This window comes from Tupaia chinensis, unplaced genomic scaffold (genome assembly GCF_000334495.1).
Source record: "Tupaia chinensis unplaced genomic scaffold, TupChi_1.0 Scaffold146395_1, whole genome shotgun sequence".
NCBI lineage: Eukaryota > Metazoa > Chordata > Mammalia > Scandentia > Tupaiidae > Tupaia > Tupaia belangeri.
Window position 1 is genome coordinate 255,689 of NW_006206250.1, and position 18,544 is coordinate 274,232.

The 18,544-nt window shown below is 37.1% G+C and overlaps 1 pseudogene; it reads right to left on the reverse strand.

Annotated features, from left to right (window-relative positions):
- Positions 1 to 2,633: 2,633 nt before the first annotated feature.
- LOC102502269 (gamma-aminobutyric acid receptor-associated protein pseudogene) lies at positions 2,634 to 2,957 on the reverse strand (annotated as a pseudogene).
- Between the last annotated feature and the right edge of the window lie 15,587 nt (positions 2,958 to 18,544).

The following is an 18,544-nucleotide window of genomic DNA, read 5'->3' on the forward strand; positions in this document are numbered from 1 at the left end:
CAGAGAAAATCAACTGGAGAGAGAACTTGAGAGAGGACTTGGAGGGAAAATAAATAACTAAAAGGATAAATACTATAATGAGGAAAGAGCAAGAATGATCCAGAAGGATATGAGTCAACATTGAGGTTCTGCCGTAGGAAATTGAACTGATAACAGACATTTTACAGTGCGGGAAATATTGGAAGTTAATCAAATGTAATATATGGAGTCATAAAACTATATTAAAAGTTTGTTTTGAAGGGCTAGTTCCATTTTACATCAGTAACTTGTTTCTAAAGAAAAGCCAGATTCCATATGGTGACTACCACTTGAATTTCTGGTCCCATCAGTCTGAAACACACTGGGCATGTGCACACGTGCTCAATATTCAACTGCCTGGAGGACTGGAGGAAGGGCATCATGGTGTGACCAATTCCCTTGACAGGTTCTCTCTTTCTCTTTCTCACACAAGTGTGCATATATTCTATTATGAATAAAGGAAAAAAGCTAGTTTTACATCATTGGATTCAGTGCTATGAGACACCCAAGTAGGGATTTCAATAAGGCAACTATCTACAAAAAGAAGCATAAGAGCAATTAAAATTGCAAATATATATCTGGGATACAATTGATAGCAAGATATATAGATTTGGATGAAGTTATATTGTGAGAGTATAAGATTAAGGACACAGCCTGAGACATCAGGAACCTTTGCAAGTCAAGCCGAGGAACTGAGACTCATGAAAAGAACTGGGAAGACCCCAGGGAGTTAGGAGGAAAACTAAAATTATGCTTTTCTAAAACCCAAAGTTAATTAAGACTTTGAAGAAAGGAAAAATGGCCAAAAGCATCATAATCTATATAAAGATTTTAATAAAGAAGAACAAAAAAATGACCTTTGACTTTGGGAATATGAAAGTGAATGTTGATTTTACAAAGAGTAATTAGATAAAACATGAGAAATAGAAGCCATATCCAAAACTAAATAGTAAAAACTTTGATGATTGATTCTTAAGAAGCTTCTCTGAGGGACTAGCGGGTGGCGTGTTGGTTAAGGTGCTGGACAACCATGTGGCTGATGCAGGTTCAAGTCCCAGACCTGGTGATTTAAAGATCATTCCAGGCATGTGTGTGTGTGTGGATGCCCAGAGTCCAGAGGGGAAAATGGAGGCGAAAGGATTCCAGAATGGTCATTGCCATGGGGCATGATTTCTCACTTAAAAATTTTTAAAAAAAAATCTTTTCTGAAAGGAAAAGGAGAGAAACTACAGAGTAGGTGGAGAAAATTATTATTTATGTAGCAGAAACTGGAGTGTATTTGGACCTCTAGAAGAGATTAGGGTGACAATTTCGGAGAAAGTGATAAAGTCCTATGAGACAGGAATATATAGAATCCACATCTGTGAAGGATTCTTTTTAAGAGTTCGACCAGCATTTCTAATGTAATAATTTACTTCGAGAAAAAGGAATTTAATTTTCTTTTATTTGGTAATTATTGCATGAAAACAAACAAACAAAGCCATCAGTATCACCCATCTAAACCTGCATCATCATCTACACAGTTTGCTATTCTGAAATCTAGAGTCATTTAAATGTCCTTTTCCTTGACCTCAAAGATCCTCATAGATTTTATTCTGTAAAACCTTTTTAACTTTTGAGATGTATCTGACTGTTTGTAGAAATATTGATCAATAATGGATATTTTCTGCCCTGTGGGGCACATGTGCTCACCAGAGACACAGAGAGAGAAGAGAAGTGAGAAAACAACCCTCAGGAGGGATGGCTATGCCACAATCTCTTCTCCATTCTTCTCTCTGGATTTTTTGGCCTGAATGCACACACACCCAGAGTATTTTTCAAGCTGCCTGGTCTGGGGCTCAAATCATGAATTGGCCATCTGAAATCCAGGCACATTAACCACCAAGCTGCCAGCTGGATCAATACTGGATTTAAAGGATCTTTGACCATTTCATATTTTCAAAATGTAGGAGAATATTAGAACAAAGCCAAAAGTTGTATGATTCCTCTAAGCCACGTATCACTTGTAATAAAGAGAACTGACTGATCATCACAGTAAAAATTAAAAAAAAACAGCTTTAATTTTTGTTTTCTTATAACTATATCAATCATAGAAGAAAATCAAGGATCAGGTTATGATTGTCTTTACATTGTTTTTTGGTTGTTTTTTCAACTTGGTGGTTTCCTCTTTATTTATACGCCTCCTACCTTTCTCCCATAATTTCAATCCCTTCCATATACTCCCCCAAAATAAGGTAGTGAAATGAAAGGGTTGTTGGGGTTATGAGCCCCTTTGGTAGTTAGAAAGGAAAGAGAAACCAAAATAATCACTGGATATGACAGAAATTGACAATCAAGAATTTTGAAAGTAGAATAGGAAAGGCAAAGATAGAAAAGGGAAGAAAGGAGAGAGAATAGGTACAAGAGGTTATCTCCACCATCATCCCTCCTGCTAAGAGGGACTTGGAGAGGAAGTCTCAAACATGAAGTAGTGCAGGTCCTAAAGAAGGGAGGTGGTGTTTGAGCCTGAAGGAGGAGGATAAGGAGGTCAAGGAAGAGGGCCACCTCTCTCTGTAGAATGGTAACTCCCCTACCTCAAGGGCAGCAGCTTCACAGACTGTAGACACTTTAATCACCTAGGCAATGAATAGAAAGAAGTCTTCTTCATGGTTTTCCTGGTATAGGTGACCTATCGTAGCACTGGTGGGTGGAATGATGTTGACAAAGAAAAACAAGGCATCCTCAGTTCGGAGATGAATTCACTTCCGGATCAAGGAATGGAACTGACCAACTGTGAGATCAGAAGGCACCAGATATTTCTTTTTGTCCAGGTCTCCTATCCAAGCTTTGGGAGACTTTTCTACTATCGCCAGGACCGGGTCTGAGTATTTCTTTTGGATCTTCTCGACCTCAGAGCAGTGCTTCTCGAAAGGATGCTCCTCTTTGTATCCGAACTTCATCCTCCTGGGAACCGGACTGGACCAGGCTGGGCTGAGGGAACTGGGAGGGGGGTGGGGGGAAAGTGTAAGGGCTGTGGCCTAAATGCTGTTTCTAATTCTGTTGCCTTTTATTTGTTTTGACTATATTCATATGGGGATAAAACTATAGTAATCTTCCATTCTTTGAAATGCCTTGATTGAATATTATTCCAGATTATTCTCAATATCTAAAAAATACATTAGTAGAATTTTTTTGCCAGAACTTCTATGTCAAAGAAACTCAACTCATTCTCCTAGATTCCTTTTATGATAGAAACAGTGTTGTAGACCGAAATACACCATTTGATTCTTTGTGTATTTTACTTGATTCATTTTCTCTTCTTTCAGCATGCTAACATCAGTTTATGAGTATCTCTGGCCTTACAGATGACTGCAAAAATAAATGGTTGTATTAAACCATGAATTTTTAAACACCTTAATGATGTGACAATTGCTCTAGTTGTTTTTGTTGTTGTTTTGTTCTTTTTGTTTGTTTTCACCATTTCACTCCACACTCTGGCTGTATTAGGACAGTCACTCTCAGATTTGTCTTCAAATCTTCATCTACAGGCTGTCAGTGCAGGAGGCTGTAAAAACCATAGCCCAAGGCAACACTACTCAGACCCTAGGCTTGCTGCAGTATTCCACAGCTCTCCTCATTAATGGCCTCAGGCGCTGTGCTTCGAGCACCCCTGTGGGCCTACTAACACAGGTTTCCTGACCATCCAAACACCACCCAAGTGTTGCATAGAGGAATCTGCTTTTGAAGAAAGTCTTGCCTTATTTACTCTTGTCATCTAGAATTTTTTTTAAAAAAATAAATTGACGGCAAAAACATCCCATTAAACCTCTTTAAGACACCTGATCATTTCTTTACTACTTCCTCTTAAGGAGGGTGTATATGATTGTTTATTATCAATCACCTTTTTTACTCTAGTATTTATTTATTTTCCTTGTATATAGTGAGGTCAGAATAGGAAGAGCTGTAACACTAGACATTATGAACTAAGCAATGCCTTTTAATGTTTGCTTGTTCTTATTTTCTTTTTATTGTATACTCATATTTTTCTTCTAACCAACACTATATTAACCATTTGTTCTTAATCATAATATTTTTTTAAAAAGTTACAGTTTTTTTAAAGGAAATTTAGTTCACATTGTGAGACAAATATTCCTGAAAAAAATCCATGTTCTCTCACTCATTTTTTAAGACAGCATTTTCAAAGCTCATTCCACTTGACTAGCAGCCTTCAGAATACCATCTGAGGGCCATTAGAGATTTGCTGAGACAAAACCCACAAAATATAATACAAATGAATGAGCTTTCTTTTACAGATGGCTTCTAAGCTCAAATCAGTAATTTTTTAACAGACTATTTTTAAATTTCTTTCATCTCCAAGTATGATTGAACCAAATTGCCACTCTTGAAAAGCAAATTTTGAAACATTGAACAAGGACCATTTATTAGGTATCTGCACCAAAAGATAAAAAGACAAAATGATATAGCTGACCCAATCTTTCCATTTTATCATCTTGGCTATAAGAGTAGAGCATATTGCTGAACCTGGTTATTATTTTTAGAGATTATATAAATGTAAAGCTCCAATGTTTTCATGCCTTCTATATAGTGGCTAAATGAGCAAGGTTATGGGTCAGAAGTTTAAGTACAGATCTGTTGTTGGCTTCAGATGTTTCCTCTGTTGCTTCAACCAGTTTTGTCTGCCTAATGGATTCTAGTTTCAAACTGATCCATACACACATTGATGTTATTTCAGATTTAAGGCACTTACCAGCTTCTGAAAATCTAATCAGGGCAATTGGAATCTAAGTATTTTTAGGTTAATTATCTTTTTTTCAACTTTATTTGGTTTAATTGACAAATAAAAATTGTACATTCAAAGTGTATAACATGGGTGATCTTTTAAAAAAATTTAATTGGCATAATAATTGTACATAATTATGGGATTCTGTGTAATTTTTCAGTGCATGAATATAATATGTACAATGATTGGATATATGCAACATTAGGAAATGATTACCACAATCAGGCTAATTAACCCATCTGCCCATTCAGTTTTGCTTTGTTTTGTTTTGTTTTTGTAATGAGAACACTTAAGATTTACTATCTTAGCAAATTTCAAGTATAGTCACCATGCTGTGCACTAGGTCTTAAGAACTTATTCATCTTAAAACTTGCAAGTTTGTACCCTTGACCAAGATCTCCCCATTTCTTTCAACTCAAACCCTGAGTAATCACCCTCCTATTCTGTTACTGTGATTTCATCTTTTTTGGATTCCACGTATGAGATCATGCTGTATTTGTTATTCGAAATATGATTTATTTTACTTAGCATAATGAACTCCAGGTTCATCCACATTGTCACAAATGGAAATATTTTAGGAATATATTTGTAAATGTAGAGCAAGTGTGTAAAAGGACAATAGAGTTTTCTACTCACATATTGATGGTAGAGTTTTCTACCCCAAAAAATGTGGCAACGAAATAATGTTAAATACCTCTGTTCCAGATTAAAATCTTGATTTGTGATTCCTTCGTAGAATGGATTTTAGTCACATAAACTATGCACTTGTAATCTGACTGTTTATAATATATAGGCAACTTATTTTCTTTTTTCATTTACTTTTAAGTTACAAATCTATATTATGTCTTGCCAATACTGGAAAATACAGTGTTAGTCAATAATTTACTAGGACTTAAGATGAATTTCTACTACCTAAACACTAATGTAACTATATATAACTTTTGAGTTGTTTTTTTTTTTTTGAGAAGTTTTTGCTACAGGGTGCATGCACTCTACAGAGAGACAGAGAGAGAGAGACAGAAAGCGAGAAATCACCCCCCCCCCGGGGGGATGGCCATGCAACAATCTCTTCTCTTCTATTCTCCTCTTGGGATCTTGGGCATGCATGCAAACGTGCTTGGCGTGAGTTTAAGCCACCAAATCTGGGACTCGAACCGCGGTCGACTACATGGGAGTTCAATTACATAGCCATTATGCTAACTGCTGGTCCCACTTTGAGATTTTTTTGTTCTTGAGATAAAGTAATGGAAATATGAGAGCAAATATCTGAGCAGCAATGCTTTCAAATTTCATTTACAAGTCCAATTATCAGGAGGTTAGACAAATTCTTATTATTTCATATAAAGTGATGTCTAATGTTTGCAGTTGCAAACTGTTCAGTGATCAACAATTTCCTTAAGACTCAAAGGAACTTTTTATTTTTCCAACTATGTTGTCCATTCATCATCATGTTTGCTGCCTCATAGTCACAAAAAGGTTGCTGCAGCAGAGTATCAGGTCTGAATTCAAAGCAAAAAATGTTTGGGCAGTTGAAGTGCCAGTCATATTTGTTTCCGTCAGTCAAGTCTTTCCACAAGCTCTGCATTGTATTTACATAATGATAGTATGTCGTTGGGCAGATGGTGGAGTGATCCCCAGCGTCAAAAGAGAATAAAATCAAGTATCTGGCAAAGAATGGTAGAATAGCTATGGCTAATTTAGGCCAATTGTGATCCATGGATACGTGGATTCTATTAAAGAGAGATAGGAAACAAATACTGAGTGGTCTATTGAAAGTATATTTCATACTGTGCAACCTAAGTTTATACACCAAAGCCATGCCTTGTGGTGATCAGTCCTTTCTCAGACTAGAGGAAATAAAGCTATCACCCATTCTGGGAACTTATTTTCCAGGCAGCCAAGACCATTCAATCTTTGCATTTAATACTCCATATTTTTATATTAATTCTTGGGCTACATTTCCAATAATCATTGTATTGAAGACAGAATTTGATGCTTTGTTATTTTTAAAAATGTTGGCAATAGGGAACCAGCAGTTAGCGTAATGGCTATGTCGCTGGACTCCCACGTAGTCGACCGCAGTTCGTGTCCCGGACCCGGTGGCTTAAAACTCACGCCGGGCGTGTGTACGTGTGTGCCCAAGATCCCGAGAGGAGAATGGAGGAGAAGGGATTGCGGCGTGACCATCCCCTCTGGGGGGTGATTTCTCGCTTTCTGTCTCTATGTCTCTCTCTGTCTGTCTGGCGAGCGCACGCGCCCTACAGTGAAAATCTCTCCCCCCCCAAAAAAAAATGTTGGCAATAGAATAAGCAAAACCTGGGAAAATTGTCATGGAAATTTTATAGTTTTAACTATTCTTTCTAGTGAAAGAAATCGTACAAACTTCTTCAAACTCTCTAGGAAGAAATTTTACAGTTCACAGCAAGACAATCAGTTATTAGAATCAGGAAATATATTTTCAGATCAGTAATTATAAAAAGACAATGAAAGATCAGGAAGTCAATTAGTCTATGAAAACCAAGCAAACTTCAGTTTTAATGCCTTCAAAGAGGATATTAATAATAGGTAATGGGACCAGAAGATGGCGTTACGGCTACATCGGTGGATGTCGGAGCACATTGATGTAATCACTATGCCATCTCCTGGCCAAAGATTAAGTTCAAGTCCTTGGTTCAAGTCCTGGGCCTGATGACTTAAACTTACACAGGGCACGTGTGTGTGTGTGTGTTTGTGTGTGACTGCCCAAAACCTTGAAAGGAGAGTGGATTTTGTGGGAGTCCAGTGATGTAACTATTGTGCCATCTGCTAATCCCTCTATCCCGCTTTTAATAAAAAAATTGTTTTAGGCAGATCTCTAATTAATCAGATGAACTCAAAAACAAATAGGTCTGTGAAATTATAATCTCTTTAATAAAAGAAAAACGAGGGCCAGCAGGTGGCATGATGGTTAAGGCGTTGAACTCGTACATGGCCTACTACGGTTCAAGTCCCAGACTTGGCAATTTGAAACTCAAGGCCACAGTACCTATCAAAGGTGATCACACATGGACTGAGCCAGGAAAAGACAAAATCATCCTGAGGCTGGCTATCAGGTAAGAAGTTCCTAGAAGTGACAGAAGACTTCTCTAGAAAGATTTTCTGCTCCCCTCTTTACTAGTTTCTGGCAGGAGGACCTACTGCCCAGTAAGATACATATATTGTCTTCGTTTCTTTCTTTTAGCATGAAGACCCTGTGACTTGATGAAACCATGCTGTTGCTTCTCCAGATCAGAGGTAATGAGCAGCTCCTAGTGCCTGAGGCCTCTTGTGTCATGTTTCTTTGGAATTAGTATGCAAATGCAGACTGTGTGATGGGCTTCATACACCGATTCTTTGATACTATTGGCTGGTCCTCCATAAGAGGAATCTACTCCTCAGCTGATAGGGCCAGAACAGGACCACTGTCCTTCATAGATGTGACCCCAAATTATGGGGTCCATGCAGAGGATTTTTGATATTGGCTGTTCTTCCATAAGGGGAGACCCTGAGAAAGTCTGCTCCTCAGCTGTCAGGAATAGAACTGAAACACCTTTCCTTCATCAATGTGACCCCAAGTTGTCTTGAAGCTCTATGGTGCCTTCTCAGGTAGGTTCCTCAGGGAAAGGACAATCCATCCACATTGTAAATGCTCAGAGCTGAGCTGTTCAAGCAGAGCACACAAGTGCACCTGCCAGGGCAGCAAAGATTAATTTGGGCACTCCCTGCTGATTACCTGGCACAGCACAAGAATGTCAGGGTGCTCACTTTCTGCTGCCAGAGGCACAGGATGATGGTCTGGACAGGCAGTGAGTATATGGAGGTAGGCAGGTATGCCTGAGATATGACAGGGCATTGCGTGAGGGGCTGCCCTCAAGATCTTGCCCTCAAGACAGACCTGTCCTTGACCATTGGGTCTCCAAATTTTTTTTATCTCAGGTAACTTTCTTAGGATCTATCTTTTAAAATTGGATGTTTTTTGTTTTTGTTTTTGTTTTGTTTTGTTTTTCTTGAAGTAATTTGGCGGACTACTGTATTCATTAAAAGTTTTCTGGGGTTAAGATATTTCACAGTGGTTACATTGCTGGACTTCTACATGGTTGACTGCAGTTCCAGTCCCAGATTGGTAGCTTGAAACTCACACTGGGCACATGTGAGTGTGTGCCCAAGAAGCCAGGAGGAGAACAGATGAGAAGGGATTACAGTGTGGCCATCCTCCTGGGGGTGATTTCTCACTTTCCTTCTTTCTCTCTCCCCAGTGAGTGCACACGTCCTAAGGCAAAAACCTCTACCAGCTTTATTCCTTTCTGTACATATTTTAAACATATATTTTAATTTCCAGGTTACTTTTATCATTTTGTGAGTTTCTGCCACAATGCATCTATTAAGTTTTTATACTTAAATCTGACAATTCATTTCTCATTTTTTATAGACAGAAAACATTATTAAATTTCCACATGAAGGGCAAATAAGAATGCTTATAAAAAGGCCAAGAATATAAAGAGTCACAGTATCTTTATCCTTAATAGCCCATACTTGAAGCAATCCAAACGGCCATAAATATATGGTGATATGTTCATACAATGTCAAATTGCTCAAACATAAAGAGAGTGAGCTGCTTATCCATTGAGAAAAATGGATGTATATAGAAAGAACTATTCTGGACAAAAGAGGCAGACATCAAAGTGTATATTGTCACTTGTTTAATTCTGTGATGTTCAGGAACTGGTGAAATTGATTTATGTTAGTAGAAATCAAAAGAGGATGCATATGTTCATGGTGGGAGGGTATTGATTTAAGAGTTACAGAATATTTTCTATTTTAATGTACATGGTTCATGTATTGATAGAGATGTTGGATACTGCAGAGGGGTGTAAAGCTTAACATTTTCCTAAGTCATACACTTATGATTGGCACATTCCAAAATTTTTTTTTAATTTTATGTTGTTATAAAAGCAATAGGATGGGTGTAAGTAAGAATGAACATTAGACAGTAATGGAGACAAGTCTGTTTAGTTTTCCAAATCTGCCCCCAACTGTTACAATATAATGGACTGATCCAGAATGCCAGTTGCTGGTTGAGTTCCAGATGGAATGTCGAGATGCTCTCCAGGGTTTGTTGTGGCTGCTGGATCCATGGTTACTGGATAAGAGCCCTGGGTGGTTGCTTGCCATCAATGGGCTATGATCCTCCTTGGAGGTTGGCTTTGGGCTGATGTTTATGATGCTAAATGAGGTGGTGAAGGAGCTATCACCCAATTAGGTGAGTCCTTGGCTCACATTTACTACCTCCAGGGGGAGGCACTCAAAGTGACTACCTCCCACCTGTTTACTGGTGGTCCTCTTGATTTTATTCAGACTTATTCAGTCTGTGAGAAGTCAGCTTTATGTAAGAGAAAAGTAGCTTGCAGAAACCCTGGCTGCATGTATTGAGGAGAAATGTCAACTTATTGGCAGGCCTAATGCTGCTCAAAAGGAACGTGCAGGGATTGTCTTCTTTAGAATGTGCTGAACAAGAGAAAGAATCTTAATATCTCTGGCCTTGTTGAAACTTACAGACATGTGATTAGGATGCTGGGAGAGAAATTAAGTTTTGTGGTTCAAGAACTGCAGGAAGAGAGATGTAAATGTCCAAAACAAGGACACAGTAGAGATAATGAAATTGTTCAAGTCCCTAGAAGACATTAAAATCACCACATCATGAAAAGCTTTTGCAAACCTAGCAGGAGGCCAAGAACATACCCTTGATTTTTACCCCCACCCCTCTGCACAGGCTCTCCCCTCTGCTCAGGCCTCCTGAGTTGTCAGGCTAAATTCACCCACCTGGACTCTATAGAGGGTCATTGAGACAAATGAACCCAGGTAACTCCTTCCCTATACCCTGGAATTTCCCAATCTTCACCTCCTAGAAATAGCAATGAGCCTCTTCATGACTCATTCTTCCAAATCAAAGAATATTGGATTTGTCTATGTATACAAGAAATGTTGCACTTTCATTTTCTTCACAGACAGTTGGGTCATTGCTCATTAGTATTGAGAAAAATGGTGTATTTAAGAAGCTAACTTTTGGGCCAGCAGATGGCAAAGTGGTTACATCAGTGGACTCCTACGTGGCCTACCGCAGTTTGAATCTTGAACCCGCTGGCTTGAAACTCACACAGGGGACGTGTATGTGTGTCCAAGATCCCAGGAGAATGGAGTAGAAAGGATTGTGGAGTGGCCATCCCCCCCGAGGGGTGATTTCTCACTTTTCCTCTCACTGTCTGTCTCTCTCTCCAGTGAGTGCATACACTCTAAGGCAAAAAGCTATACCGAAAAAAAAAAAAAGAGAGAGCAAGCGAGTGAGCGATACTAATTTGTTTTCTTGTCTTTCTTTCTTTTTTTCTTTTTTTCTATTTTCTTTTTTAAGAGAGAGAGATTTTTGCTATAGGGCTTATGTGCTTGCCAGAGAGAGAGACAGAAAGCAAGAAATCACCCCCAGGGGGGATGGTCATGCTACAATCCCTTTGCCTTCATTTTCCTCTTGGGATTTTAGACATGCACACACATACCCCCAGCATGAGTTTTAAACCATCAGATCCGGGATTCGAACTGCAGTGGCCTATGTGGATATCCAGCTACACCACTTGCTAGTCCCCAAGACTAATTTTTTGATTAAATTAAAACCTTTTTCAAGACAATATTTTACAAATATATTTATTTTATAAGTAGATGAATTTATATTTTATTATCTTCATAAATACTATATGGAACTAGAAAATTTAAACACATTAGAGATGCATTTGGAAGGTACTAGTAATATTCTTTTTTAGAGGCCTATTCCCAACAACCTTAAGTCCTACTTTTCCCCTAACTATATATTATTCAAGGGAACCAGCAGTTAGCGTAATGGCTATGTCGCTGGATTACCACGTAGTCAATTGTGGTTCACGTCCCTGACCTGGTGGCTTAAAACTCACGCCGGGTGCGTGTGCGTGCGTGCCCAAGATCCCGAGAGGAGAATGGAGGAGAAGGGATTGCGGCGTGACCATCCCCCCTGGGGGGTGATTTCTCGCTTTCTGTCTCTCTGTCTGTCTGGCGAGCGCACACGCCCTATAGCGAAAATCTCTCCAAAAAAAGAGTAAAAAACAAAGATAAGATAATGCATCTCTTTGACAGTGCATTTAAGTGATATGTTTAGAAAAAAATATGTATTAAAGTAATATTAAGATAAAACAAAATTAATGATAAAAATAAAACAAAAAAGTAAACACATGGTTAATGAACATGAAATAAAATAATAAACTTGTTTAAAAATCCATAATAAACAAACAAAAACAGTTACATGGTATCAAATTATCAGTTTTAAAAAATTTTCAAAATAGTTCTGTAAGTCATGGGAATTGGTACAACCCTCATTAACTGGAATTTGACAGAGAAAAACTAATTCACTAAAGCATTCACAGGCATTTTTGAAGAATTCTGTCCTAAGAATGTTTGTGTTTTTTAATTTGCTCTATGGTGTAGTAGTGGTGGAATGATTCCTAAGTTTTATTCTTATTTTAGGTAAAATCCTGCTATCTGTCTACACACAGACACAAACACACCCACACACACACAATATTGTGTACACACACAATATTTGAGAGTAAACACATGAAGAAAGAAAATCGCATTAGGGAAAATTGTAGCTATACACTAGCTTACTTCAAAAGGAGAGTGTGAGAGACATTTTGCCTCTAGCAAACATAAGTGCATTCTGCATAATTTATTGTACATTTCCTTCCAATTTTACATAATAGCTTACATTGTTCAAGTCATCAGTGTTAGCCATACCAATTTGATTTTTTTTTATAGCAGAGAATTACAGTGCTATGAAGTTAATTATTTTTTCTAATCACATTTAATAAGCAATTCATTTTACGCTTTTGAAGCAGAGGAAATGAAACTTGTATCTCTGGCAGATGGGTATTCTCAATGGCTTTTATATTTAAAGGAACATGATGCTTGGATACCTTGTTTACGAAGTTGTTTTTAATGAGTACTGTATGTCACTGGGCCATGCTTTCAGATGTTGCCAAAAAATCTTACTGAAATCTGAATACTTGGAAAAGTTATTTGAACTATGAAATACTAATATTGAAAATATTAAATCAACAATCCTTGCCTTAAGTCAGAACTTCTTTTGCTTTGCATTTACACCAAACTCACATCTTCTGATAGAAAAGGACACAGAGCATATGCTCAAATTATAGCAGCAGATGGAATATAAAAAGCAAAAAAAACAAACAAACAAAAAATTGGGTAGTGTAGAAATGTATGTACTGTTGTGTGACCCTTGCACAGGGATTCAAAAGCAAGCACCCAAAGGACTTTCTCTGGTGGCTGTGAATCCCAGATTCTTGATGTTACGGTCATTAGGAATGAGAAAGAACGATTCTCAAGAGTGTTACTTGGTTTTATTTTTCATGACAGAACATCCCTTTTCTACCTTGGTCCATTTTAGCTGACCAGTGTAAGATAGAGTAGCTTTTGTTGTTTCAACCTGTGTTGGTTAAACTATCTAATTAAACTTACAAAGGATTTATTATTAAGTGTGTGATTCAAGAATTCATTAGCCTAAGTAGATATTTGTTGCTTTTCAGATGATATTTGTATTTTGAGCATGCTAAAATTATAGTTTGAGAATGCTAAAATATTCTTAAAAATTTATTAAGGAAGCAAATGTGTAGAAATGAATATTTTATCCTTTTTTTTTTTTTGAGAGGTTTTTGCTATAGGGCGCGTGTGCTTGTCAGAAAGACAGAGAGAGACAGAGAAACAGAAACCAAGAAATCACCCCCCAGAGGGGATGGCCACACCACAATCCCTTTTCCTCCATTCTCCTCTTGCGATCTTGGACACGCAGGAACACATGCCCGGCGTGAGTTTAAGCCACCAGGTCAGGGACTCGAACCATGGTTGACTACATGGGAGTCCAGAGACATAGCCATTATGCTAACTGCTGGTCCCTAGAAATGAATATTTTAGATTAGAATGAGCAGAGATAGAATCATTTATCATTTCTTGGCATAGCAGGTAATGTCTTACAGAGATATGTTTTTTTTCTTCTGCAGAATTTTTTTTCAGAGATATGCAGCATATTTCATATGATTGATAGAATTTACCGTGCAATGTCTAGAAACTTAAAACATCTCTTTTAGCTATGGACAACAAAGCAACATTTGTCTCAATCAGTTCTCCTAAACTGAAACATGAAGAGATATCAATTTAAGAGAATGTTTTTCTCCCTTTGGTCTGTGAGTAGTTTGATATTAAGGTTTAAAGTTACTTTTAACTTCTTGCATTCTGTAAATTCCATAAATAAAATATTCTTAGAAGTGTCACCTTATCAACTTTTTACAGGATGGCTGAAAATGTAAGATGATGCAGTGTTTCCCCAGCTTGTCAAAACCATAAGTAACACATCTGTCTTAGTTTCCCAAGGGGTATTTAAGAAGATGTAACAAACTGAGTGGCTTTAAAAAATAGACATTTATTATCTCAGTGCTAGAGGCAGAATCGAAAACCGAAGTTTTAGCAGGTTCATGGGGGGGAAGCTTCTTGCCTCTTCCAGTTTCTGGTAGCCCCAGATGTTCCTTGCTTGCGGCAGCATCACCCCAGCCTCTCCCTCCCTCTTCACATGATTATCTTCCTTCCTTTATGTCTTATTAGGACACCAGATGAAATGGATTAAAGATTTCTTTCAATGCTCTCATTTTAATTTTTGAATTTACAAAGACCCCATTTCAAAATAAAGCCACATTCACAGGTACTGGAGTTCGTATTTCAACTTACTATTTTAGAGAATACAAGTCAGCCCATGAATAATATCCAGCTAATTAAGAACAGGAAAATTTTAGAAGAATAAAAATAATACAAGTAATATTGGCAAAATTTTAAAACAGTATGAACCTTTGGAAATTATATTTTTAAAATATATATCATGTTTTTATCTAATATATTCCATCTGTTATATTTCTTAAAATGTTAACCTAAACACTCAAACCTATATTGTTTTCTATAGCAAGTACATGTTCCATTTGGAAATATTGTGACATCCTTATTCATACCCTCAGGTCTTATATATATTGAAACTACAACAGATTTGCTCTGATCTGATTTTTATTTCCCTATTATGAATATAATATAAAATAATATGAAGTATTATGTTTGCTGTGGTTTACATATACTAAAATATGAAATATAGTACAATAAAATCCCTTTTGATTGAGATGAAAAAAAATATACGTATTAAAAAAAAAAAGTAAAACAGTACCTCTACGCTATAGGGTTCCCAACTCAGCCTAAGAATTAAATTGACACAAAAATAGATAAATAAGCGAAAAGCATACATAGTTAATATGAGTTTCAATGTGATATAGAATTCCTCATAAAATGAAGAACCAAAGTCACAGAGTTGCATGCTTATATATTGAACTGGAAAAAAAGTATTAATTGTGAAAAAGTAAGTTATGTGGGGAACATAAAATAAGAATTATTTTGCAACATCTAATTTTACAGACCATGGTTCCCTGTTAAAGAATGTTTTTCTCCTGCTAAAGAAAGCATTTTTCACGTGGCAGTTACTACCTCATTTTTTCAGGAATGAATGGGGGAATTAGAATATCATTCTTGTGGAGCTGGCAGGTGGTATGATGGTTAAGGGCACTGGATTCCCACATGGCTGACTGCAGTTTGAGTCCTGAACCTGGCAGCATAATTTCTCTCTCTCTCTCTCTCTGTCTCTTTCTCTGTTCGTACCTGTTCGAATTAAAGAAAATAAATAAAGTTAGATAAATAATTCTTTTAAAAAAAAGAATATCCTCTTTGCAACTATTTTTTCATAATTGCCTGTAGCTTAAAATAATCCTATACTAAAGCAGCAAATGAAAGGATTTCAGAAAGTTCACAGAAAATGGAAATAAAGTACAAGTTAATTTTGGTGCAAAAAAATTTTGAAAGCCACATGTAGTTTTTCCATAATATATGCAGTTCCCATGAACTTTTTGAAGACTCCTTGTATGAGGTGGCATGATCTGCTACACTTCAATTACCTAAATTATGTAAACCTCACTAACAATATACAATAATATACATTATTTTAATGGAAAATATTCAAATTATTAGTCAACAAACTGATACACTTTACTAATTAATCAATGGTAATGTTTACCTCCTTCCAAGATTCTTGCTAATCTTCACAAATTTCCCAGTGTAAGAAAACTGATAAATCTAATACCAACAGACTGATAAAACAGGAGAATCGGCTTACAATAGCATCTGCCATCACTTGATTAGCAAGCTTGATTCTGGAGTTAGTAGATTAGGAGGAATTTATATTTTCAATTCCCTTTTCTTGAGAATGTCCTTGAAACTTAAGTCATTGGTCAATGGTATTAAAGAACATCATTAACTAGGGTGTAGTTCTTCTCAATTGCCATTTACTTAGTTTTATAGTTAAAGCATTCTAGCCACTGAGCTTTAAAAAATGTTTAGAAAGAGCCTTAACCTTGTTCACCTGAACTTATTTATAATATTGCTAAAAAGTACCTCTTATTTTTTTCAGTATCTAAATAATCTATAATATCAGAAAATCTAAAAGCCATACCTGCACAAATGCGAGCACAAACCAAAGCAATAAGCGTTTTTGTTGACACTTAGGCTGCCCTGATAGCTGAGGGCATATTCAATCAACAACCTAAAGCCTGAGTTTTCATGACCACGCAAAGATAGAAGATGAGAGCATGGGCTCAGCTGAGCTGGGAATTGACACCAAGATGCCTGTGTGCAGCTAGAATCCTCTAAGAGCTCTGAATTCAGGAAAGAAGTAAACTAGAAAATAATTCTTCCCATCTACACAATGATGCCCACCTTCTCTCCTAGGTTTCAGGAAGGTTAAAAAAAAAAAACAATTATGTAGACAGACAGTCCCTTCAAAAATCAATACTAAGGTTTATTTTTTATATGGGTTTTATAATTTGAACTTACACTGTCTCATGTCCAAGGAACACCCACATAAGAACTTAATGTTATTTATTTCAGTCTGAAGAGCAGTAAAATAACAAAGAAATATACAGAAAACCAGTCCATGAGAGAGAATTAATAACATTGCTATTTAAGAGAAGATAGAAAAGAAACAGGCACAGCATATATGTCAGATTTTGGATAATTGTTCTCGGTTGCCTTGACAGAAATATCATGAGTCATAGAGCCTCACCTCAGAAATCTTTTTTTTCTTTTTTTCAGAATTATGTTTGCTATAGGGCGTGTGTGTTCACCAGAGTGAGACAAAGAGACAGAAAGCAAGAAATAACCCCTTAGGGAGGATGGCCATGCCATAATCCCTTCTCCTCCAGTCTCCTCTTGGGATTTTGGACACATAAACACACACACACACGCACACACACACACACACACACACACAGAGGCAGGTGTGAGCACCCAGTGTGAGTTTTAAACCGCCTCGTCTGGGACTTGAACCATGGTCACCTACGTGGGAGTCCAGCAATATAACTACTATGCCATCTGCTGGTCCCAGAAATCTGGATTTCTGACATCTCTACCTTTATGGTATTAATTCAACTCACAGGCAAAACCACTTTTTGAAGTTCGTTTGTTTCATGAGAGAGACACCCCAGCAGGGTCCAATCACATTGTGATCATCAAACCAGCCTCCAGTCAGCTGGGGCCACAGATGCACCTTTGGATGCACGGAGCATGCTCGGGTTCACCTGCAGTACAAATTCCATGTGACTTCAGTATTGCATAACAGTGTTCTACCACTTACATCACTGCTTCTGGACCACTTCTTTTGCCCCCAGATTAACCTGGAATTGGAATTCAGCCTGGTAGGTCTTAGATAAATGGATGCACTTACAGATTTAGCTAATATAAAAATTTATGGTACATGTGTTGGTATGGACTGAATTGTGTCTCCTGAAATTTATATGTTGGAACCGTAACACCCAATGTAACTATGTGGAGATAAGGGTTTTCTGAGATAAATCATAAGTGTGGGGCCCTAATTTCATAGGATTGGTAAGAGAAACAGAGCTTTCTCTTTGCATATGCACAAAGCTCATGTGAGCCTATAGCATGAAGGCTGTGCTTAGGAGAAAAGAGAAGCAGCCACAGAATGAAATCTACCTTTCCAGCATCTTTATCATGTATTTCTCATAGCCATCAGCACTATGAGACGTAAACTTCTGTTTAAGCAACCTGGTCAGTGTATTTTGTTATGAAAATTTGAGCAGACTAAATGGAAATGATTTAGTGCTATGATTTTTAAATGTTATTATTCTTTATCTAGCTTGTTCTTTAATTTAGAGATTCAAATTTACTAGTAAACTGTGAAACTACACAAAACAATTAACTGCATCAGCAGATGCAGTGTTTTCTGCAAAACTAATATATATTCCAGAATGTTAGATATTTTAATATTAGATCTCTAAGGTACACTAAAGCTAATTAAAATACAGTATTTGTCATTCTGCTTCTAGTCTGTATTTTAAAAGTGTCTAGCTACAATGTTTTAAAATGTTTAAATACTTAAGGTAAATGTTGGTATATAAGCATTTTCTCTATAATTCCAGTAATTAAGTATGAACTTTTTTTACATATTTATGTTGCAATTTTTGTAAACAAATATATGTCTGTGTGTGTGTGTGTGTGTGTGTGTGTGAGAGAGAGAGAGAGAGAGAGAGAGAGAGA